This window comes from Xenopus laevis, chromosome 4L (assembly GCF_017654675.1).
Source record: "Xenopus laevis strain J_2021 chromosome 4L, Xenopus_laevis_v10.1, whole genome shotgun sequence".
Lineage (NCBI taxonomy): Eukaryota > Metazoa > Chordata > Amphibia > Anura > Pipidae > Xenopus > Xenopus laevis.
This window is the reverse complement of record NC_054377.1, coordinates 148860463-148883853: the sequence shown is the minus strand read 5'-3', so window position 1 is coordinate 148883853 and position 23391 is coordinate 148860463.

The following is a 23391-nucleotide window of genomic DNA, read 5'->3' as shown; positions in this document are numbered from 1 at the left end:
TTTAACGTTTTGCACTGATGCCATTATTGGGTAATGAGCAAGGTTAGGGGAGAAACAGCAGGTGCCAACACACCTGCTGCTTTGGATACTCTGGCTGTGCTTGGAATTAACTTCTACTGAATAAATGTGAATTTGTGTCACTGAAACCAATTTGCAAGTTTAATGACATTTCTTATGTATTTCTCCCTTTCTGCCATAGCAGCACCTATCTTGAGGGTGCTAAGAATATTTCTACTGGCTGGCACCCAAATAGGTGTGATTATATCTCACATTTTATTATTATTGACATTAGCTGTGCGCAAAACAACACGAGCCCAACTGTAGCCAGAATCTGGTGAAAGAAAATATTTTTTGCAGAATTTGATTCAAAAACAAAATGTTCACTTGGGTATTTAGTGGCAGGTTTCTTAAACAAACATTAAGGAGCCTATTTATGAAGCTTCATTTTTTTCTGGTTGAGTATTTAAAGGGATACATTCACATTTTTTATGAAAATAAAGCTGTTAAAAATCCAAATTTCGAAAATGCTCCTTCTAAAACCCGTTGAGGTCATGTAGAAGTCAATGTCCCTGAAGTTGTTTCTCGACATTGTCATTATATTGGGCCAGATTAAATTTTATGAGAAAATGTTGTTTCATGGTTTATCATGTGCAAACTTGAGATTCAATTTAGGGAGAAAAAACTTTTCTACCAATTCAGTTTCAGTTTTTCCTATAGACCAAAATAGAGTTTTCATAAACAGGTAGATACATTTTTTTCAATGAATTGCACCTGGCTCTATGGGCCAATTTGGAATTGAATAAGGAAATACGTCTTTCTCATCTCGGTTTGATAATCTGAAAAATTCAGGGGTTTTCAGAAAATAACCTGAAAAAATCAAGAGAAAAAATTGTACGATTAGTGTTTCCTCTTACTTTTATGAATTTTTTCCGTGATCAGAATTATTTGAGTTATTTTAATAATAAAGAAATGTGGATAAATGGAGGGCACGCCATACAATCAGATATTTGGCAAAAATATGCGCTGGAGGTGCAAAAGGCCAAGGTCACCCCTAAACATAGCGACCATATATTTATTTTAATAATAAATAAGGCAAAATAGTGATTGGCAGTTTGGCCGAGCTTTGTTTAATAAAAAAAATTAGACATGTTCAGATTTTAGTAAATAATCCCCTCAGTGTATACCCCCATCACTGGTGTAAATACTCAAATCAAATCACCACTGAGAGAAAGCCATGGATGCAATACATAGTAACATAGTAAGTTAGGTTGAAAAAAAAAACAGAAAAAAGACATAGGAAGGCGCCCATTTGAGGCCTATCCAATTTGACTCGGGGGGGGGGGGTAAAGAATTCCTTTCTGACTCCAAGATGCAATGGGACCAGCCCCTGGATCAACTTGTACTATGAGCTATCTCCCATATCCCTGTATTCCCTCACTTGCTAAACACCATCCAACCCCTTCTTATACCTATCTAATGTATCAGCCTGTACCACTGATTCACTTCCCAGCTCTCCCTGTAACACCCCTTTCCCTCCTCTAATCTCATTGGCTCCCTCCTGTCTGCTGAGGGGAGCTACTGGTGAATAAAGCATCCGACCCTTCCTTGTACCTATCTAATGTATCAGCCTGTACCACTGATTCAGGGAGACAATTCCACATCTTCACAGCTCTCACTGTAACAAACCCCTTCCCAATATTTAGCTGGAAACTCTTTTCTTCTAATCGGAATGGGTGACCTTGTGTCAGCTGGAAATAAATAATAAAGCATTAGAGAGATTATTGTATGATCCCCTTATATATTTATACATAGTTATCATATCTCCCCTTAAGCAACTCTTCTCCAGCGTAAACATCCCCAATTTGGCCAGTCTTTCCTCATAGCTAAGATTTTCCCTTTACCAGCTTAGTTGCCCTTCTCTGTACCCTCTCTAATACAATAATGTCCTGTTTGAGTGATGGAGACCAAAACTGTACGGCATATTCTAGATGGGGCCTTACCAGTGGAAGAATGACACCCTCCTCCCGTGAATCAATGCCCCATTTAATACAACTCAAGACCTTATTTGCCCTTGATGCTGCTGACTGGCATTGCTTGCTACAGACAAGTTTATTATCTACAAGGACTCCAAGCTCCGTCTCCATTATGGATTTGCCTAGTGCAGTCCCATTAAGGGTATAAGTGGATATTTTTACATCCCAGGTGCAGGACTTTACATTTATCAACATTGAATCTCATTTGCCACTTAGCTGCCCAGATTGCAAGTGCCACATCCTGGATGGAATTAATTGGGGTGGATAGTTTTGGGTCATCTACAAACACTGATACATTACTTAAATACCCTTACAATTACCCTGCTGGAAACGTTCTTTAATGATACAACATATGTATTTTGAGCTCTGATTGCTTGAAAAGATATTGAAATTCTAGTATAAATTTAGAAAAAAAAAATCTTCACAGTTGCCGGAAATTTGACTTTAGCTGGCAAAAAAGTTTGCTCATCCTTAGCAACTAAGCCTGCAATGAAATTCTGTGATGAACTTTCTATGGATTGTGCGTCTCATTGGGCTCTCACTGGGCTGAACTGAACAGGTACAAAGTTCAACCCATACATGTACACATAATACTTGTCGCAGCTCCTGACAGAGCACATTGCATGGAGAGCAAAACTACCTGTATGTATATCTTGTATCTGCAAAATAATCTCCAAATTCTGCCATTGTTTAAACAATGCTGAAAACATTCTTGCATCACACACAAGATATATAATGTTCATTCAATAACCAGACACATTTGTTATATAAAAATAAACACAATAATTCAATGTATATTTTTAAAAGTAACCTGTTAACATTTTCTTTGTAAAAGAGCAATTTAAATCAATTTAAAGTACGGTCTGTTCTTAGACTGATCTCAGAAGGTAATTTGTATAACTGGAAGGATTAATACGTGGAGGCTTATTTATTGAAGGTTGAATTTTAATGGTTTTAGGGTTTTTTGTTTCTGAAACCATGACTAAACTTACTTTCTCTAAAACCATGAATGTCATGAAATTTATCAAAAGATCCAAATAAAAAAATATTTTTCAGTCCGAATTGATTAAAATGGTCCACTAGGATCTGTGCAGCTCCCAATGACTTCTATAGGACCTCAACAACTTTTATCTTTTAATACAGTTTTGTATTAGAGGTTTTCATGGTTTTTACACTTTTTTAAAGGTTTTAAAAAAATAGGAAAACCACACATTTTTAGACATTCATGGAAAAAAATAATTAATTTTGATTTGTTAGTAAATAGACCCATAGTCAGTTGAACAGCTATATTCTATTTAGCATCGTAAGCAAGAGTAAATCATATTATTCTGCTTTTGATATTGTTCCTGATTAGAGATGGGCGAATTTATTTGCCAGGTGTGAATTTGCGGTGAATTCCCACGATTCGCCACCGGTGAATAAACCGCAGTGAAAATTTGACAGCAAAAATTCACCGGTGTCAAAAAAAATGGATGCCGGCACATTTTCACTGGCGAATGTGCGCCGGAGTCCAAAAAACTGACACCTGCGTCAAAAATGAGATGCCGTTTTGCGAATTTCGTGGGAAATTCACAAATTTTTCGGTGAAGCGAAACGCTCCAAATTCGCCCATCACTATTCCCGATAACTTTACGGCAAATGCTCACCCTAGCCTTTGAAGGCACAGCATTAATTCATCCTACTGTCATGTTATGTTGGAGACACAAGGCAAAGGTCCAGCCAATCAAAGACTAACAATGGCTGATTGTCCACATTAGACTAGTCAGCAGACATTCACATCACTCATTTATTATACTTTGTCTTGACTTTCTTATATACTTAAAACCTTTTGCATCTGAATCTAGCTCACAGACCTTGGATCTACAGCATTAATGCTTTACTTTAAGAATAAAAGACCTTTGAGAAGATTAATTAATAGTTCTTCCAAAATGACTCCTTATTATCTTGGGTAATCTACGGGTTTTTAGATTTCAACAATCTTACATTTAAAGTTTTCTGTTAATTAGTTTTGTGTCTAGACTAAATGGGATCTGACTAAACAGTCACAAAATGCACAAGGTATATATATTTATTAAAAAAAAGTAATCTTATGTACATATATTTTTTATGACAAAAATTATTTTAGATAGGCTTCATGCATTAGAGCCATTAATCTTTCTATTTAAATGCAAATGCTTTCTTTCAACTCTGTGCTTAAGACACCGTTTTATATATCTAATAAAAGAAAACTTTGATCTCGTAGTTTATCCATAAGGGATATAGGCTTTTCAGTTGCATTTTGACATCTCTTTGCCAAACATCGTTTTCCTTTCATCACAAAGATATGTATTCATAATTAAAACTCATGCTGCACTAAATATTACACACAGAGTTAGACACTTTGTTAATCAAGTACAAAAAAGACCACATTTGGATGAGGTCACCATTACAAACAAATGTAAAATAGCTTCTATTGAAACATAATATTTCTGGGTCGAATGTGCAGTTATTTGTGGGAGCTACACAAAACGACAGAGAACGCCTTCTGCTGACCTACAATTAGTGTTACTTTTCATGATATCTCAGTAGAATAATGTATAAATCATATGGGCCCCAGAAGGTGGAGCACTAACCTGGAAAAATATTTTATAAACTAAGAAAACAGCTAGCATCAGCATTTTTGTAAATTTTTGTTCCATTATGTAGAGGTTTGAGACTCTTCCTTTCATGTTTTGCATTAAGGTCTTTCCACGTTCTGCCATCTACTTAAAGACCTTTTCTCTTTTCTGGCAGACTCATATGGTTCTCTACCGTCTCCTCCCCTACAAAAACCTTTAAAATGGGATTGTTATGGTCACCATATTACGTCTTATTTTGTTCTATGTCACATTCTTCACCCCTGCAACTCTAGATGAAGTTAGCAAACTTCTAGCCAGCTCAAAACCCACCACCTGCTCCCTTGACCCCATACCCTCTCGCCTACTCCACCCAATCTCTGATACACTCTCTCCTGCACTTACCCACCTATTTAATCTTTCACTCTCTACTGGTACCTTTCCATCAATATACAAACAAGCACTAATCACTCCTATCCTCAAAAAACCTTCCCTTGATCCCAGCTCTCCCACTAACTATTGACCGGTCTCCCTTCTTCCATTCACAAATTATTAGAAAGGCTTGTTTACAAATGCCTGATCCAGCATCTCACTCACAACTCACTCCTCGGCCCCTTGCAATCTGGCTTCCGCCCATCACACTCGGCTGAAACTGCACTCACCAAAGTAACCAATGATTTTCTATTGGCAAAGTCTAAAGGTCACTATTCCATTCTAATCCTTCTAGATCTCTCTGCAGCCTTTGACACAGTTGACCACACACTCCTTCTTGACATTCTACACTCAGCTGGCATTCGGGACACTGCTCTTTCATGGTTTATATTTTATCTGTCTGACCGTTCCTTTAAAGTTTCCTTCTCTAACTCTACTTCTACTACATTCCCTCTCTCTGTTGGAGTTCCTCAAGGCTCTGTTCTTGGCCCCCTGCTGATCTCGCTCTATACAACTTCACTAAGAAAATGTATTCAGTCATTTGGACTTCAGTATCACCTTTATGCTGATGACACCCAACTCTACTTGTCTATTCCTGATCTTTCTAATTCTGTCCTTTCCCAAGTCACAGACTGTCTCTCTGCTGTCTCCTCCTGGATGTCACAGCGCCACCTGATACTGAACCTTTCTAAAACAGAACTCATTATATTTCCTCCAAGATCTTCCCCTGTCCCTCAGATATCACTCACCGTAAACAACACCACCTTTCATTCCACCACACAGGCTGCCTAGGAGTCATCTTAGACTCTCATCTGTATTTTTCACCACACATTCAAACACATACGACCATATCTCAGTTCAGAATCAACTAAAACACTGATTCAGTCTCTCATCATCTCCTGCCTTGATTACTGCAACTTACTCCTCACAGGTATTCCAACAAGTCACCTTTCACAACTCCAATCTGTTCTAAATGCGGCCGCTAGACTCATTCATCGATCTCACCGCTCAACATCAGCTGCTCCCATATGTATGTCCCTTCACTGGCTCCCAATCTCTTCTAGAATCAAATTCAAATTACTTACACTCACATTCAAGGCCCTTAATAATGAAACTCCTCCCTATATTTCATATCTAATCTCCAAATACACTCCTTCACGAAAACTTCGCTCTGCTTCTGATCTTCGCCTCACTTCTCCTCTGATCACTTCTGCCCATTCTCGTCTACAAGACTTCTCTCGGGCTTCTGCTTTTCTCTGGAACTCTCTGCCACAAGCTGTCAGACTTTCTTCTTCCTTCCAAACTTTCAAGCGCTCCTTAAAGACCCATCTGTTTAAAGAGGCCTATTCGATGTACCTTAATTAATCATTGCTGTATCAAAAATGACAACGTGTTTATATAATTCTAACGTCTCAATTGTACCCTAACCTTTAGTTTGTAAACTCTAATCTCTAGGTCCTTCTAACCCTATTGTACTCTGTAATCCTTGTTTGTTATCCACCATTTATTCCCTGTTTGCTATAACTGCAGTAAAGCACTGCGTATCTTGACAGCGCTATATAAATAAATGATGATGATGATGACATTCTCATCTTTGCTCCATGACAATCTTAACCTAGCTCCACCGTAACTGATTGTGAAAATAATTTGATTCTGATTGATCATGTGATAGCTCACCCTGGTGAGATAGACAGGGTCCCTAGTTGGTACTCACCAAGTGTGGGGACTGAGGTTAGTTAGTATAGTTACATAGTTAAGTTGAGTTAAAAAAAGACTGAAGTCCATCAAATTCAACCCCTCTCAATGAAACCCAGTGCATATACTTACACACATCCACTGAAACGGTATATATACCAATATCTACAGTATATTAATCTATATTAATTGTATACTTTAGTATCACAATAGCCATAGCTATTATTTTGTGCAAGAAATCATCTAAGTCCCTCTTATAGTCATTAACTGAATCAGCATCACAACATCACCCGGCAGTGCATTCCCCAACCTCACTGTCCTCACTGTGAAGAACCACATTATCTGCTTCAAATGAAAGTTTGGGGTGGCCTTTGGTCCAATGATTCATTTTATGGAAATATAGACCTCCCCGTGGTGGTCTGTAATGTCTTCTAATGTACTTATATATGTACTTTTCTCCAGAGAGAATAACCTCCACCTTAACAGTCTACCCTCATTAAATTAATTAACTAAACTAATTAAAGTCTTGCATCCCTCTAACCAGTTTAGTTGCACTTAGTCTCTGCACTCTCTCCAGCTCATTTATATCCCTTTTAAGGACTGGAGTCCAAAACTGCCCCCCATACTCCAGATGAGGCCTCACCAGGGACCTATAAAGAGGCATAATTATGTTTTCATTCCTTGAGTTAATGCTCTTTTTTATGCAAGACAGAACTTTATTTGCTTTAGTAAGTTTGCCCAGGGGCAGTAACACATAGCAACCAATTAGCAGTTAGTATTTACTGGTCACCTGTTTAAAAGCAAACATCTTATTGGTTGCTACTGATTACTGCTCCTGGGCAAACTCAGTGCCTTATATTACATAAGGGGGATAGGATCTAAACCATTCTAATATTCTTGTTTACCAGACAATGATATGACAAGAGGTTTTGGCTAAGAAACCAAATAATAGATTTTATTGTTAAGAATTTGTGACAAATAGGAGAAACCTCTGCAGCACAATTAAAGTTTTTTATTCTCCTCTTCACATTTGTATTAATTAAAATTATATTTAACCACATAAAAACAGGATGATCAAATAAATTTGGCACCAGTGTTTGGTTAATCTTTATTTAAAATTGTCCCAAGGGCTAACATTTGTATTTTATATTCAAATTCAAATAATAGGTTATTTTTCTTTTCAGCTACCTTTTCTGCTTAAAAACAGAAAACCACAAATTCGGTATGCACTTCTTGTTTTGACTTTAATGAATTAGCCTGAATTAGGATATTGATATTTCTGTCTGTTTCGCTAACGTATTGCTCAAGGATTACAACCAAGTTTTTGTTGCTTTGGATCCCGCAGTTTCCTTCTAAAACTAAGAGTAAGTCTTCCTAAAACTATTATACAAATTGCTTATTTTTTTCACTCACCCTGGAAATGCGGATGATTGATGGTCTCATTATTTTCTTGACCGAGGCTGTTACGTTCTGTGACAAATAACAGCCATTGCAGCTAGAAAGCTAGAAACCAGGGGAGAGAGTGGCTGAATAACGGTAAATAAAGTTGCACAAGTTTTATTATGTAGGAAATGGCTTTGTGAACTTTTATTATGACTTTTTTTTCCCTCAGAAAGGTTACTCAAGAAATGGGTTTCAGCAGTCATGAGACAGGTTGTCAGCTTTATTCACGTTGCTGTGGGTAAGGCAACAGCATGACTGTGGTCTGGACTTTCTAATAATAGAAATGTTATTTAAATAGTATTTTCCTTGTTATAAAGGAATAGATAACGTTCTATTTTTTTCACCTGTCACTTTGATCTGTATTTTTTAACACTTTTTTTTAGGATAAAGTGAAATTTTACGAAAACTAATCATTTGAACTGCTTTCATTTTTTTAAGCAGGAATAGATGCTCCTGCCAAAAATACTGTCTACGCTGCTTTTAAAGAGAAAATGAACCTGAAACATTAACAGATTTCCTATTGTGCATATGTCAAACATTTAATTATTCTAGAGAAAATGATTCATATTTAATGCATTGCTATTTCCACTGCTTTGCATTATTCCAAGCTATTTTAAAGAAATTCAAATGACTTTCAAATCAAAATATTATTCGAAATTATTCCCCAATCCAGATGTTTGAAAAATGTTGTAGTTTTTCTTTAAACAAAATGAGTGAAAATGATATGGTGTATGATGTTCCTGTAGCTTCTATTCATATTTCAATAAATATTCGACTTTTCCATATTTTTAAAGCCAAGGTTCTTCTAAATGAAATTCAGTTCTGTTATTGTAATTGAAAATCCTTTATTCTGCAGCAATACCCTACAGCTCCTTGTTAGCATACCCATATGTTCCTGGTCCATGTCCTGAACACCACCGTTTCCCAACATCCATAAGAACCAACTATGCAATTTCCCAGAGACCTGCAGACAGACATTCTGTTCACTGTCTAGGGCTGCTGCTGATAGGAATTGGGAGTTTAGTACTGAATTACTGTGGGCTTTTGAGTTATGAGGAAACACCAGATGAGTTTCTACCTTAGAGGACTTAAAAAACATTTTTACCTCATGGAACAATTTTTGGAGCAGTGTACTGGAAGTATGAGGGTGATGCTCCCCCATGACCCTAGAGGGTGTTGCCCGATCATCAGATAAATGCCTGGAAGGACAGCCTAAGGTATTCTGTGGATGTACTGGATCAATTCCTTCAAAACAACAAAATCACTCTTCATACCAGCTACTAGTTCACTTATTCCACCAAAACTGTCATGTTCAGTTCTTGGCCACCTCTTGGTCCTGCTTCCACTATGTATGACTTTCCCATCTACAAGCTCAATGCCAACTACGACCCAAAGTATCTCAAATCCCACCAGCTCACTTCACTGCTGCCCTCACTCATGGACATCATGAGGGGGGCAAAAACAGGCGGTACAAGCTGTCCAACTGCACATACAACATTCCCAGTAATAAACAACTGCTAAAGACCTCAATACACCAGCCTCCCCAAGTATGATGTTATGGGAGCACATCAGAGGAAAAATAGACAATGCCCACATCATATAATTTCTGTTATTATAAATGCCAGGCCAGTCAATTGATCCCTGGACTCTGGGGTCTACATTTCCTTAGTAGAACCCCATATCCTTTCTGCTACAGATGTTCTGCCTGGGTGTTCAGCATGTACAGGCTCGACAACAAGGAAAATTCCAGTAGCCCAAGTAACTTGGTAATTTTGGGAATGGGGCTGGTCAGCATAGTATACAGTAAGTAGTGATGGGGAATAAATTCTCCAGGCATGGATTTGCGGCGAATTTCCACGTTATGCCGTCTGTGAATAAATTCACAAAACTGCGGCAAAAATTCACACAACAAAAAAAATTTGCCATGTGTCTAAATTGTTGCTCACATAAAAATTGTTGTGCATCAAAATTATTCGGAGACCCATTTACTTTAATGCATTTGGACAAAATAGTCACGCATATAAAAATTGTCAAAATTGTGAAATTATCAAAATTGTCACATGGCAAAATTAATTTGACGCCCATTGACTTTAATGCATTTTGCAGATTTTCCGTCATTTCGATTTGCTGAAAAAATTGCGAAACAACGTAGAATATGCAAAATGGAGAAAACGCAGACTGATTCGTTCATCACTAATGTAAGTAAGCACTAATGAGGTTTCGTAGTGACCTAGTCAAGATCACAACTAGCACTTATTCCCTGTAGAATTCTTTTTTCTGTTTTTATGCCAAGTTATTATTATTATTAACATGTATTTATATAGCACCAACATATTGCATAGTGCTGTAAAGTAAATGTGATTATACAACTAAATCACATGAATTATATACATAGAACATATGGAGTTCCATACATCACAATCAATACCGGTACAAAAGGTGAGGAAGGCCCTATCCGGAAAGAGCTTACACTCTAAATGGAAGGGAGTAATACACAAGGTGTGGGAGTGGGCAAGATCGAATTAATTGGGTGAGAAATGTGGTACTGTATGTGGTGTTGCGTTTGGTAGTTAAGCAGAGTGAGGCTAGGCTTCTCGAAAGAAGCGTGTTTTAAGATATTTCTTGAAAGCAGAAAGGTTGGGAGAAAGTCGGACAGACCGTGGGAGAGAGTTCCAGAGGAGGGGTGCAGCCCTTGCAAAGTCTTGAATGCGAGCATGTGAGGAGGTAATGAGAGAAGTGTTGAGTAGCAGGTCAGTAGAGGAGCGTAGTAAGCGGTTGGGTGAGTATATAGAGATGAGTTCAGAGATGTAGGGTGGGGCAGAGTTATGAAGTGCTTTGAATGTCAGGGTCATTAATTTGAATTTAATTCTGAGAGGTAGTGGAAGTCAGTGCAGGGATTGACAGAATGGCGAGGCAGAGGAGGAGCGGTTGCCGAGGTGTATGAGCCTCGCAGCAGTGTTCATTATGGACTGGAGAGGTGACAGTCTCTGGAGGGGAAGGTCAATTAAAAGAGAGTTACAGTAGTCTAGACGTGATATGACAAGAGCGTGAACGAGAATTTTGGTAGCATCTTGGGTGATAAATGATCGTATTTTGGATATGTTCCTTAGGTGGAAGTGACATGATTTAATAAGTGACTGGATATAAGGAGTGAATGACAGGGCAGAATCTAGGATAACCCTAAGGCACCAGGCCTGGGGAGAGGGGGTGATAGTGGAATAGTTAGCTATGATGGATACTTCCGGGATGTTGCTGGAGTTAGTTGGAGGATAGAGAACCATTTCAGTTTTAGAGAGGTTTAATTTAAGGCAGCATTGCAACATCCAGGTAGAGATAGCAGACAGGCAGGTGGAGATACAAGTTAGGAGTTCTGGGTTGAGATCAGGAGATGAGATAGATCTGAGTATCGTCAGCATAGAGGTGGTAGTGGAAACCATACGAGTTGATTAATTTGCAGAGGGAGGAAGTATAAAGGGAGAATATTAAGGGTCCCAGGACAGAGCCTTGAGGAATCCCAACAGAAAGAGGTAGGGGAGAAGATGCTACTCCATTGTAGGAGACACTGAAGGAATGATTGGTGATGTAAGAAGAGAACCAGGACAGGGCTGTGTCACGAAGACCAAGCATATGGAGGGACTGGAGGAGGAGAGGGTGATCTATAATGTCAAATGCAGCTGAGAGATCAAGCAGTATTAGTCATAGTGAGAAATGATTGTTGGCTTTAGCGGTTAAAAGGTCATTAGTTAGTCGGGTCAGGGCAGTTTCAGTGCAGTGTTTCGGCTTAAAACCAGATTGTAGGGGGTCCAGCAGGTTACAGGCGCTCAAGTAGTTTAGAGGTGAAAGGTAGCAGAGAGATAGGCCGGAGGTTGTCAAGATTGGAGGTATCAAGAGAGGGTTTTTTCAGAATGGGGGTGACAAGAGCATGTTTTAGTTGAGAAGGAAACAGTCCAGTTGAGAGCGAGAGATTGTAGAACTGACCCTGTGGAGCTTTTTCCTTTTTGCTAAACAATTTCTTAGTGTATGCTATACAAAGGATACAGATACAGATACAATAGTAATATATAAACTGTATATTTGGACACTACAGTTTTCAATATAATGTATTTCAAGTTGTGTGTGTGTACTAGTGTACTGTAGCAACTTGTTTGTAACTACAATCGATTATTAAATAAATTTGGCACCAGTGCTTGGTTAATTTTTATTTACATAAGTGTAGCACAATCTCCAGGAAAATAGTTTTCAGCAATAATTAAGTGCTCATGTACTCATGTACACCAATTCTTGCACTTGCAATAATGAACAGTGGAAATGATCAACTTGGAAGTGTCCTATCTTCAGCATTTTGGCTCTCCAAATACAACTTAAGTGGAACAGCAGTCTGTACACTTGGACCCCGGTATACCCAGGACCCTAATTCCCCTCAGTGGTGCTCACTAGATAACCTGAACCTATCTCTCACTTTTAAAGTGAGCTATAACAGAATTATTCTCAAACTAAGTTAATTTAATAGGCCTACCTTCACATAGACCCAATCCTGCACCCACCTTCCAGGACGGTGGAATTCCAAGAAAGAGGCAGAACACATGTTGTTCTCCCTTTTTATAGAACAAAACAGTGACATCTCTTTTGCTGGCAGTTTCTAAACTGCCAGCAAAATACTTTAACCCAGGACCAGGAAACAGGTTCCCATCTATAACTTAGTTCTCTAAAACTCAAAGGGACTGCTGAGTAAAGGGTGACTAAACGAGTCCCCTACAAATTGAACCTGTATTTTGGTTGCATAAACTGATCTCTAACAGTATTACTGTGACAGCCTCATCTTGAATCTACAGTGCAATATTTGGCTTTAATTCAACAAAAATACATATTAATCATTTGATCTGATAAAGAGAACTAGAGATATAGTAAATGTAGGTAGTGAAAGCACATACTGTATAGCTTTCACATTAGAATAATTGGTATTAGGTTTCTACAAGGACGTCATCTTAAAATAATTATATAATATTTATATATACTTATATTATATATAATTTGTTCATGTGACAAAAATAATTGGTCATATGTACAGTATACATTTTTTTATTTAGATGACATTTAGTCATCTTCATCAGTATTTGTCCCTATTTTACTGTATTCAGCTTTTTTTTCAGCTTTTTTTATTCTGATTCCCTCTACAGGTCTCTAATGCCCTCTCCTCATCCATCATCTCCTTAAATCTATTCTCTTTGCAGTGCCATAAGCTTCATCCGTACCCCAGGTTGAATTCAGGTCACATGTTTACCAAACAGGCAATTCCTAAAATAGAAATTTTAATTGAGACAAAAAGCAAAATACAGTATTCATCTTCAACCCAGTTAAAATAGTCCAAAAAGATCCAAGACTAGCTCCCAATGAGCATCTCATTTTAGCATAGATGAGAAGACTCAGAGACTTTTTGTAGTCTGAAGAATGAGAGCTGAGGTTGGGACTGCAGAAAGCACCAGAGCAACCCAGAAATATAATATGGTGGTTGCAGAAAGACAAATATGATGAGGAGAGAAGCTAGTTGAAACAAAGACAGGAGTCCTTAGCTAAGAAAGAGTTGGAGTTGGTCTCCAGTGCTGAAACAGGACATTATTAAATTAAAGAGGGTACAGAGAAGGGCAACTAAGCTGGTAAAGGGAAAATCTTAGCTATGAGGAAATACTGACCAATTTGGGGTTGTTCACGCTGGAGAAGAGGTGCTTAAGGGGTGATATGATAACTATGTATAAATATATAAGAGGATCATATAATAATCTCTCTAATGCTTTATTTACCAGTAGGTCTTTCCAGCTGATTCGAGGTCACCCATTTCAATTAGAAGAAAGGAGGTTCCGCCTAAATACTGTATTAGGAATGGGGGATGTCATCTGAAGAGAGATTGGTAGTCTTGTGGGGTCCTGTAAATTTTAACATAAGACATTAAAAACCTTAAGGGGTCTATTTAGGTAATTATATGGAATCAATAATAAATGGAAATAGATTCCCTAGTCAGGTGGGGAAGTCTGGTAATTAGGTAGTAGGTAGATTGGTTTGCCCTATGACCATCATGACAGGAGGTATCTCAGTATTAGTTAGCTTTTTTTTTCTATTCATATTTGTCTGTTGCCATATTTGTGGACAAGTGTTTATGGGGCAAACCACTGGTGCATCCCACTAAATCTTCAGGCTTGAATGGTGGCAGCAGGTAAGCACTACAGTTTATAGGATCAAAATAAAACTAATAAAAGCTAACGCCGTTACACATGGATAACCTTATTCGAGCTTTAACTTACATCACAAGGTCATATGACACTCAATACATATTTATATATTCTACTGAGTTATCAAGGTGGCACATACTACTTTGCATGTACTTATGATACTTCAATATAGTCTATAGTTGATACTTTATGCTAAATTTATTATCAAGACTGTCAGCCATTGTCAATATCTTTTGACTGTTGACACCTTTAACAAAGCACCACTGCAAACTAAATGAGCTCTAGCAGGATCTAACCTCCTCAGCTATAGCATCTGAAAAACTATAATGATACTTTGTAGTTGCCCCACAGCACTGCTTGCAATTTTTGTTTATGCCTTTATTACCTATGAACTCTCCGTCTTTCACCTAGTCTATTATTCCCATTCCCACAGAATTACCTCCCTCCAGGCTTACTGCTTTGTCACTGTTCACAGGTACGGCACTTTATTTCATGCTGCCAAATGAATGCAAATTCAGAGTAAAAAGAATTCTCTGCATAGGTCCACCTTAATGTTCTTTATTCATGTCATATGAAAAATCATTGAATTAATTTGGAATAACAGGGCATCTAGAGGGAGGTAATAACTGATATTTCTTAGACTAACAAGTAATACACAGGAGCAGCAGGAGGGAGACAACATTGTACTTTTTCCTCACGTGAGATCAAGGACTTTGTACCAATCTCCTCCAGACAGACAATCAATATATTCCTCTAAAAAAACGATCTATTCAATCTTACTGAGTGCAGCTTTCTGTGTTTTCAGTGACAGTATGGTTTTTAAGAGGTAGTTGATTGCCACAGCCACCCTTCATTATCTCCCAACAGACTGCAGTTTTTTCATTGGAAAAACGCAAGCCATAAAAAGAAGGATTATCCACATGAACTTTGATTATCCCACAGAGCAGTCACTCCAAAACTGTTTATGTCTTCTGACAATTTCTCAAAGCCAGTGCAGTTCTTAGCATATAGTATTTCCCAGAATACTGAGCTGTAGCGTGAAAGGAAATCATATATCACTAGGATCAACGGGCTGTCAGCTCCACTTTTCCAAATCTTAAACATCTTAGATTCCTTCTCATGGAGACTACACTACTATTGCTAATGGATCCATCGGCACAGAAAGATAAATTTGAACAAAATTGTCTGTTGACAGATCTATAGTCATATCCAAAGGAACACTGTTTGGACTGGATACAGACAACTTGTTTCATTCCAGTTGACAGCCAAGTATCTTTCTCACTCATTTCCTATGGAAACTTCCATGCACCTTCCATGCAGGAGAAGCCAGTGGTGAATACTGGGAATAACAATGAGCACATTTATTTGAGAAGTTTTGAAAGATGTCCATATTTGAATGTTTTAAAGGTTTTACATCTTTATTAGAATGTATACATTATTTATGTTCTGTATCATGAACAGAGATTGAAAAGTGGAGTGTAACCGGAAGTGATGTCACATCAACAGGTTGTTGAAATCTGACATAATTCAGGATTTTGCTGAATACCAAATCCACTTAATAAACCCCTAATTTGGGTACAATAATGATTGATTATAAAATATATTTCCACATGTTTCTAAAACATATTCATAGCCTCCATGAACTATTTATTAGCTAGTGAATAAGGTTAGTTATGGGTGTTTCCACTTCCAGAGGCGTATTTACTAAAACTAGAATTAGGGGCCGATTCACTAACTTCGAGTGAAGGATTCGAAGGTAAAAAACTTTGAATTTCAAAGTTTTTTTTGGGCTACTCTGACCATCGAATGGGCTACTTTGACCTTCGACTATGACTACGACTTTAAATCGAAGGATTCGAAGAACAAATCGTTAGACTATTCGACCATTCGATAGTCGAAGTACTGTCTCTTTAAAAAAAACTTCGACCCCCTAGTTCGCCATCTAAAAGCTTCCGAAGTCAATGTTAGCCTATGGGGAAGGTCCCCATAGGCTTGGCTAACTTTTTTTGATCGAAGGATATTCCTTTGATCGTTGGATTATAATCCTTCGAATCGTTCGATTTGAAGGATTTTATCGTTCGATCGAAGGAATTATCATTTGATCGTTCGATCGAACTATCTGCGCTAAATCCTTCGACTTCGATATTCGAAGTCGAAGGATTTTAATTCCTAGTCGAATATCGAGGGTTAATTAACCCTCAATATTCGACCCTTAGTGAATCGGCCCCTTAATGTCAGTTTTTTATGAAAACAAAGTCGACCAAACTCCCTTCCACGAATTTAACTAATTTATCAATCACACTACAAAACTACATGACAAATCAAGCATCAATTCGGCTTGTACGATTGACGCTCCAAAAACTAGCTGTGAAAACACAACTTTTTTGAAATATCAGACAAAAACCCCAACTTTATCGGATTGTCCAGAGCAGAACACAATGTCAAGAAATGAATTCGGGGACATCTGCAATTGACTTCTACATGACCTCGACAGGTTTAAGATGGCGTAATTTCGGATTTGGATTTTTAGCTGCTTTGGGGGTATGATAAATCTCTAAAAAATTCAATTCTTTTTCCTATTTTTCCCCCTAAAAAACCTCTACCAGAAAAATTTGAGGTTTAAAAAATGGGCCCCTTAGTGTATGGAGAGGGGGCTGCACACCGATTCACACCTTATGAGAGGAGGGTAGATTTTTTGAGTGAACCTTTAGAAGAGTTATGCCCAAAGGTGAGTTAGTAAAGTGAAGGATATTGAACCTAATTAATTAAGGGTGCTAAGTATTAAATATTTGACCAATTTTCCAGACCGGCATAAGTGATGCTAGAACTTAATTAGAAAGCTTTTCTCATTTGGAAATTACGGGCAATGCATTGGTGGAACACACTTTATATAGGCACATTTTGGTGCAGAAGGTAATCACCAAATTCACATTTGGAATCAGACATTATACAGATTTACAATAAAGTAACTGCATGGTTCAGGTTAACAAAAACACTACTGTAACGTATAGGCTGCTTTAGTAAACAAAAAGAAGTGCTCATCTAAGGTCAATTAATGGCAGTTGTAATAAAAGAGTTGATGCCACAAAATAAAATGTCATGGTCTAATAATCTCCCAAGGGATTAGATAATTGTATAATATATTAGCAACTTTTCAATGTATTTGGGGTGTAAAATAAATAATGTACCTTTAAATAAGCAAAAATAATTCAGATTGAAGGATTAAACGAAACTATTGAACATATACATTGAAACACACTTTACTGTTTTACTGCAGAAAAAATAAATACTTTTTTACATCTTTAGGCTGATGCCATATGGGCTGTAAAGTGACTGAAGTCACCCACCCGCTGCAACCTCCAACAGACAATGCCTGAAATGCCTGCCTGATATTTTTAGGAGCAATCATTCTACTTTGCATACAGGAGCATATTGCCTCAACCAAAATGCTTTTTAAATGGACCCACTACCCTGGCTCTAACAATGCTGATTGGAAAACAATTCACTAATGAACCCCAATAAGGGTGAAACCAATATGAAGTTGGGAGTCCTATCTCTATACTGCCCTGGCTGTGCTTTTAATCCCAGTAAATATTATTATAATTAACATGTATTTTTAGAGAGCCAACAATATTGTGCATCGCTGTAAAATAAATGTGTTCAAAGAAATCACATGAATTACATACATAGAACATACAAGGGGTTCTTTACTAAAACTCTACATTTTCTCATAATTAAAAAAATAAATAAACTCGACTAAACACCTATCCACGATTTTACCTTATTTACTAATGAAATAACTCAAAAAAATTTGGTTCGGGAAAAGTCTCAATAAAATTGTGAACAAACTCAAATAATACGAATTTTTCAGATTAGACTCCCAAATCATACAAAACCCTGGGCAGTCCACAATATCTTCAAATTGGAAAAGGGACATCTGTCATTTACTTCTACAGGACCTTGACAGGTTTGAGATGGAGTATTTTTGGAAACAAACTATTAAAAGCTTCAAGGTATAATAAATCATGAAAAATGTTAGGTTCTTTTTTCCTCTAAAAATTTGAGTTTTCCCTTTAAAAGCCTGACCATCTTTATTAAGTAACCCCACAGACTTATATACTGTTCATAATGACCAGTAATGGTACAAAAGGTGAGGAAGGCCCTGTGCAAAAGAACTTACAATTTAAAAGGGGAAGGGAATGAGACACAGGGGGTCATGTTTACTAAACTGAGAATTTTCTCTTCACCTAACTTCACCAAATTTCACCTCACATTGCCAGGTAAATTTTCTCAACACATCTCCATATTTACTAAAAACTGTAAGATCAGAAATGAGCAAGGTGGGAGATGTAGCATATAGTATTGCATTTGGTAGCTAAACAGAGTGAGGGTAGGCTTCTCTATATAAGTGTGTTTTAAGAGATCTTTTGAAAGCATAAATGTTGGGAGAAAGTTGGACAGACTGTGGGAGAGAATTACAGAGGGGTGCAACCCTTACAAAATCATGAATTGCGAGCTTGTGAGGGGGTAATGAGAGAAGAGTTGAGGAGTAGGTCAGTAGATGAGCATAGTAAGTGGTTGGGTAAGTATCTACAGATGAGTTCAGACTTGTAGGGTGGGGCAGAGTTATGAAGTGCTTTGAATGTCAAGATCATTAATTTGAATTGATTCTGAAAGGTAGTGGAAGCCGATGCAGGGATTGGCAGAGTGGCATAGCAGAGGAGGAGCGGTTGCTGAGGTGTAAAAGACTGGCGTGTGTTCATTATGGACTGGAGAGGTGACAGTCTGAGTTACAGTAGTCTAGACATGATATGATGAGAGAGTGAATAAGAATTTTGGTTGCACCTTGGATGATAAATTATCATATTTTGGATATGTTTTTTAGGTGGAAGTGACATTAATAGGTCACCTCATATGAGGATTGAAGGACAGGGCAAAATCTAAGATAACTCCAAGGCACCGGGCCTGGGGAGATGGGTTTATAGTGGCATTGTTAACTATGATAGAAACTCAGATATTATAGGTGTTAGTTGGGGGAAAGAGAACCATTTCCATTTTAGAGAGGTTTCATTTAAGGTAGCATTGTGACATCCAAGTAGAGATAGCGGATAGGCGGGTGGAGACATGAATTAAGATCTCTGGGTTGTTGAGAGGAGAGATAGATCTTAGTGTCGTCAACATAGAGGTGGTATAGACTTTAATGGCCGTCGGCAGCGAATTCTTTGCGAAACGAAACAGGTCAAATTCATCCATCCCTAATTATGGCACTTTTTACCAGGTACACAGCATCCCATGTACCATTATCCATGTAAACAAATCCCCTTATCCCCTGAAATTTGTATATTTGTTATTATTTGTATATTTGTTATTACTTTACACAAATAAACAATCACAATAAAGTATTTAGCAACATACCTCTGAGTCAATGAAACAAGTCAACAGCCGCTTGACTAGAGATTTTGTACATTTTATACCATATTGTTTCTATGTACATAAACGATGCTTCCCTTTTATCTAACTGAATGAGATTTCTATTAACTGATGTTCAGAGAAATCTTATGTTGAAGAGTCGCTATTTTTACTGGATTTTGAGAAGATCAAGCTTCCTGCATAATAGAGTGATGACTTCATTGATTAGCCCTTGAAGTACAAGAATGTTTTTGATCTCCCTCTTCACTGCAGTAGGGACCAGGTGAATATATTGTATGTTATGTCCTCATCTTCTATTGAACTTTAGTGTATATTTAAACCACTTAAATTATAAAAATAAACTAAAGGCAAAACAAAGTTACCAGAAAGTACAGAACTGTGATTAATTTCTACTGTCACAAAGTCTATGTCACGGCTTTGCTGACATCGCAACACTTCGGCAGGCGTAGATTCGCCAGGACAACTCTAAGTCACGAAAATCCGTAGTTGTGTCCAGGGTTCCAAACACCTACGAAGTTGCACTAGAGATAATACGATAAGCAGTTTCAAGTTACGCTAGTTTCATACGGCATGAAGTTAAAGAACAATGGACGTATATGTTGCAGTAACTACATTACACTACATAAGCCCAGGGAACTTTAATAATATAAAATAGAGTGGTTATATTGCCCTACACATGTGCCCACTGTATAGTTTAGGTGCCATATGTTAGGAAATGTAGGGGGGAAGGAGGAAACCCCCAAAAAAATGTACAATCTTTTTCAGCCTATCACCCTGTAAAGTAAAAGACACCAGCGGTTTTTGGGACTTAGAAAAATGTTCAACTTTTTTTTGAGGAACTACTATCTACTCTATTGCACTTCGTCTGGTCTAAGGTGGCAAAGGCAAGTCTGGCGCAAGAGGTAACATTCAGTAAAATCTGCATCTTAGTGAATTTGCGTAGTTACGTCCATTCGCCAGAGCAAAAATTCACCTGGCGTTAGAGTGCGAAGTAGCGCTAGAGTCTATCTCCTTCACTGGGGAATTTTCGTCAGCATTAGTCACTTCACCCTTTAGTAAATTTGCCCCTATATATATGTTGTTATGTATTGACTGTAAATAAACAGCAGTTTTACAAAATTGTTTAATAATTAAACTATCAATTCAAGCAATTATTATTATCCATAATCTACTACCTTTCCACATTTCATTCGGCTTTTCTTCTCTACTCCCAACCCCTTTGTTTAATAGTAGTAATGGGAAATGTTGAAAATGGACATAATCCTTTCACCAAGTAACTATTATTTTATAATAAATGAAAAGCTTTTTATATTTGTGCAAAGTAAAAGGGCTGTGTTAGTACTGTATTAACCAAATACATATACTGGATATATAAACATTCATGTTTTGAGGCAGATGGACAACACAAATTCAAAAAGTAAAACATTAGTAATTCAGTGAAACACTCTGCTTTATATATAATATTCTTTATTTCATGCAAAATGGGTTGTATTCCACCCTTGCATGTGCTATAAAAGTGCAGAAACAGTGTTTGCTGCTTACTATGTGCCTTTTGAGCCCAGTAGTTAGAGGACAACTCCGATCAATGTATTGCCTGGTTCTTTTCTCTCTTGTGGATAAACTTCTTTGTTTATTCAAGACATATTTCTTCTGGTGACATCAGAACTCCACTCATAAATGAGTAGCACATGAATACAGCAACAGTGTTGTTTCTCAGACAGTAAATTGAACTCAGGTATTAGTGCCAACCTTAGTGGCAGTCCCCAGTATAGTATGGTCCCACTGTGGCCCCTTGCCCCAGGAATCTCACTCACTGTGTCCCTGAAACTCAACCACTTGGATCCCTAAACTGATGGTCTAACCACCGCTGGGTACTAATCCCACTATCCTACTTGTTGGAGCCTTGAGCTGCTCGGATAACTATAACTGTCCTGCACTATAACAGAGCTATCACTAAGCTTTTCCTGACTAGGCCGCACCTGACCAAAACCCAATCCTATACCCATCTCACAACTAGGTGGCATCCAGGACAGAGCCCTGAGCATGTGTGCTCTCTCTTTTATGTAACTGGGCAAACAGTAAATTGTTATTACATCACTTTGACCTATAAAGAGAAATAATTATTGAGGGCTTGCTAAAGACCACCTAAGGTGTCTAAACTATAGAGGAAACTGCCTGAATGAAAGTGCAACTAAAGTTTCACAGTCCCTACATGTCTAATAAATCTAAAAACTTGAAGAGCTTTCCTTGCTGAGTACAGTTTAAGGAACCAGAATGTGCCCTTAGTAAACAGTAATAGTTGTTAATTTTCACTTTGACTTTTTTGTTGATGAGATGTGATGTTTATTGCACAATAAAATCAACATACATTATTAATACATCTGTAACACATGTCTACACATAATAATAGTAATAGTTTAGTAAATTGTATGCCAATATTGCATAACCACCTGTACTCACCTATTTTCACATTAAGGTTTTTTTTTACTAAAACTCAAGTTTACCTCAGTTTTTTATTAAAACAAAGTCGACAAAACTCCCATCCAAAAATTCAATTCATTTATCAATCATTTATCAAGATAAATTTGAGATTTAATAAATCCCTAGGTGTTATGAAATCAGAAAAAACATCATTATCTCACTTTGGGAATGAGTAGGGGAACAGCTACTGGAGTTCTTATAAGTCAACCCCTTAATTTTTAAACATTTTTAAACAGATTTGAAAAACAGGTCACATGCACCATATGCACCAGATCCATACTAAATTGTGATTGATCAGTGAACATTATTCATTAAGAATTCAAATCCAACAAAAGTAAACAGTTTGCCATCAGCTTAACAGTCCTCAAATATCCATATTTCCATATTTCTCCAATATTGTCATCTCCAAAAAGTACAGTAGTTCTGAAAATGATCTCAAAAAGTATCAATAAACCTATACAAATGAAAAAAACTTGAAAAGTCTAACACAGGCCTAATGTTTCATGTTTAATTGGGTTTCCCACATTCAAAAATCTTGTTCAGCTGGCATTGTTGCAGTAAGACTGATATTTAACCATGGTTATATTGCAAAACAACCGTAAAACCAGCAACTCACCTGTACTCATAAAGATCCTTTTTCCTAGCAATTCTCATATTACATATCCAAATACTGTATCTCCCATTGAAATCAGAGGGAGGCAGAAGGAAATGCCTTGAGAATTGGTTTAATGTATGGTTCATCAGTAAATGTGTGTACTGGTAGGCAATGGCTGCTGACAGCCTCTCCGAAAAAAGTTAACAACCTATTAGGCCACAAATAAGTTCAAAATGGTTCTTCTAGAACTGATAATTGGCCAAGGGGCCCATTTACTTAGCTCGAGTGAAGGAATAGAATAAAAAAACGTAAAATTTCGAATGTTTTTTTTGGCTACTTCGACCATCGAATACAACTTCAACTTCGAATCGAACAATTCGAACTAAAAATAGTTTGAATATTCGACCATTCGATAGTCGAAGTACTGTCTCTTTAAAAAAAACTTTGACCCCCTACTTTGCCAC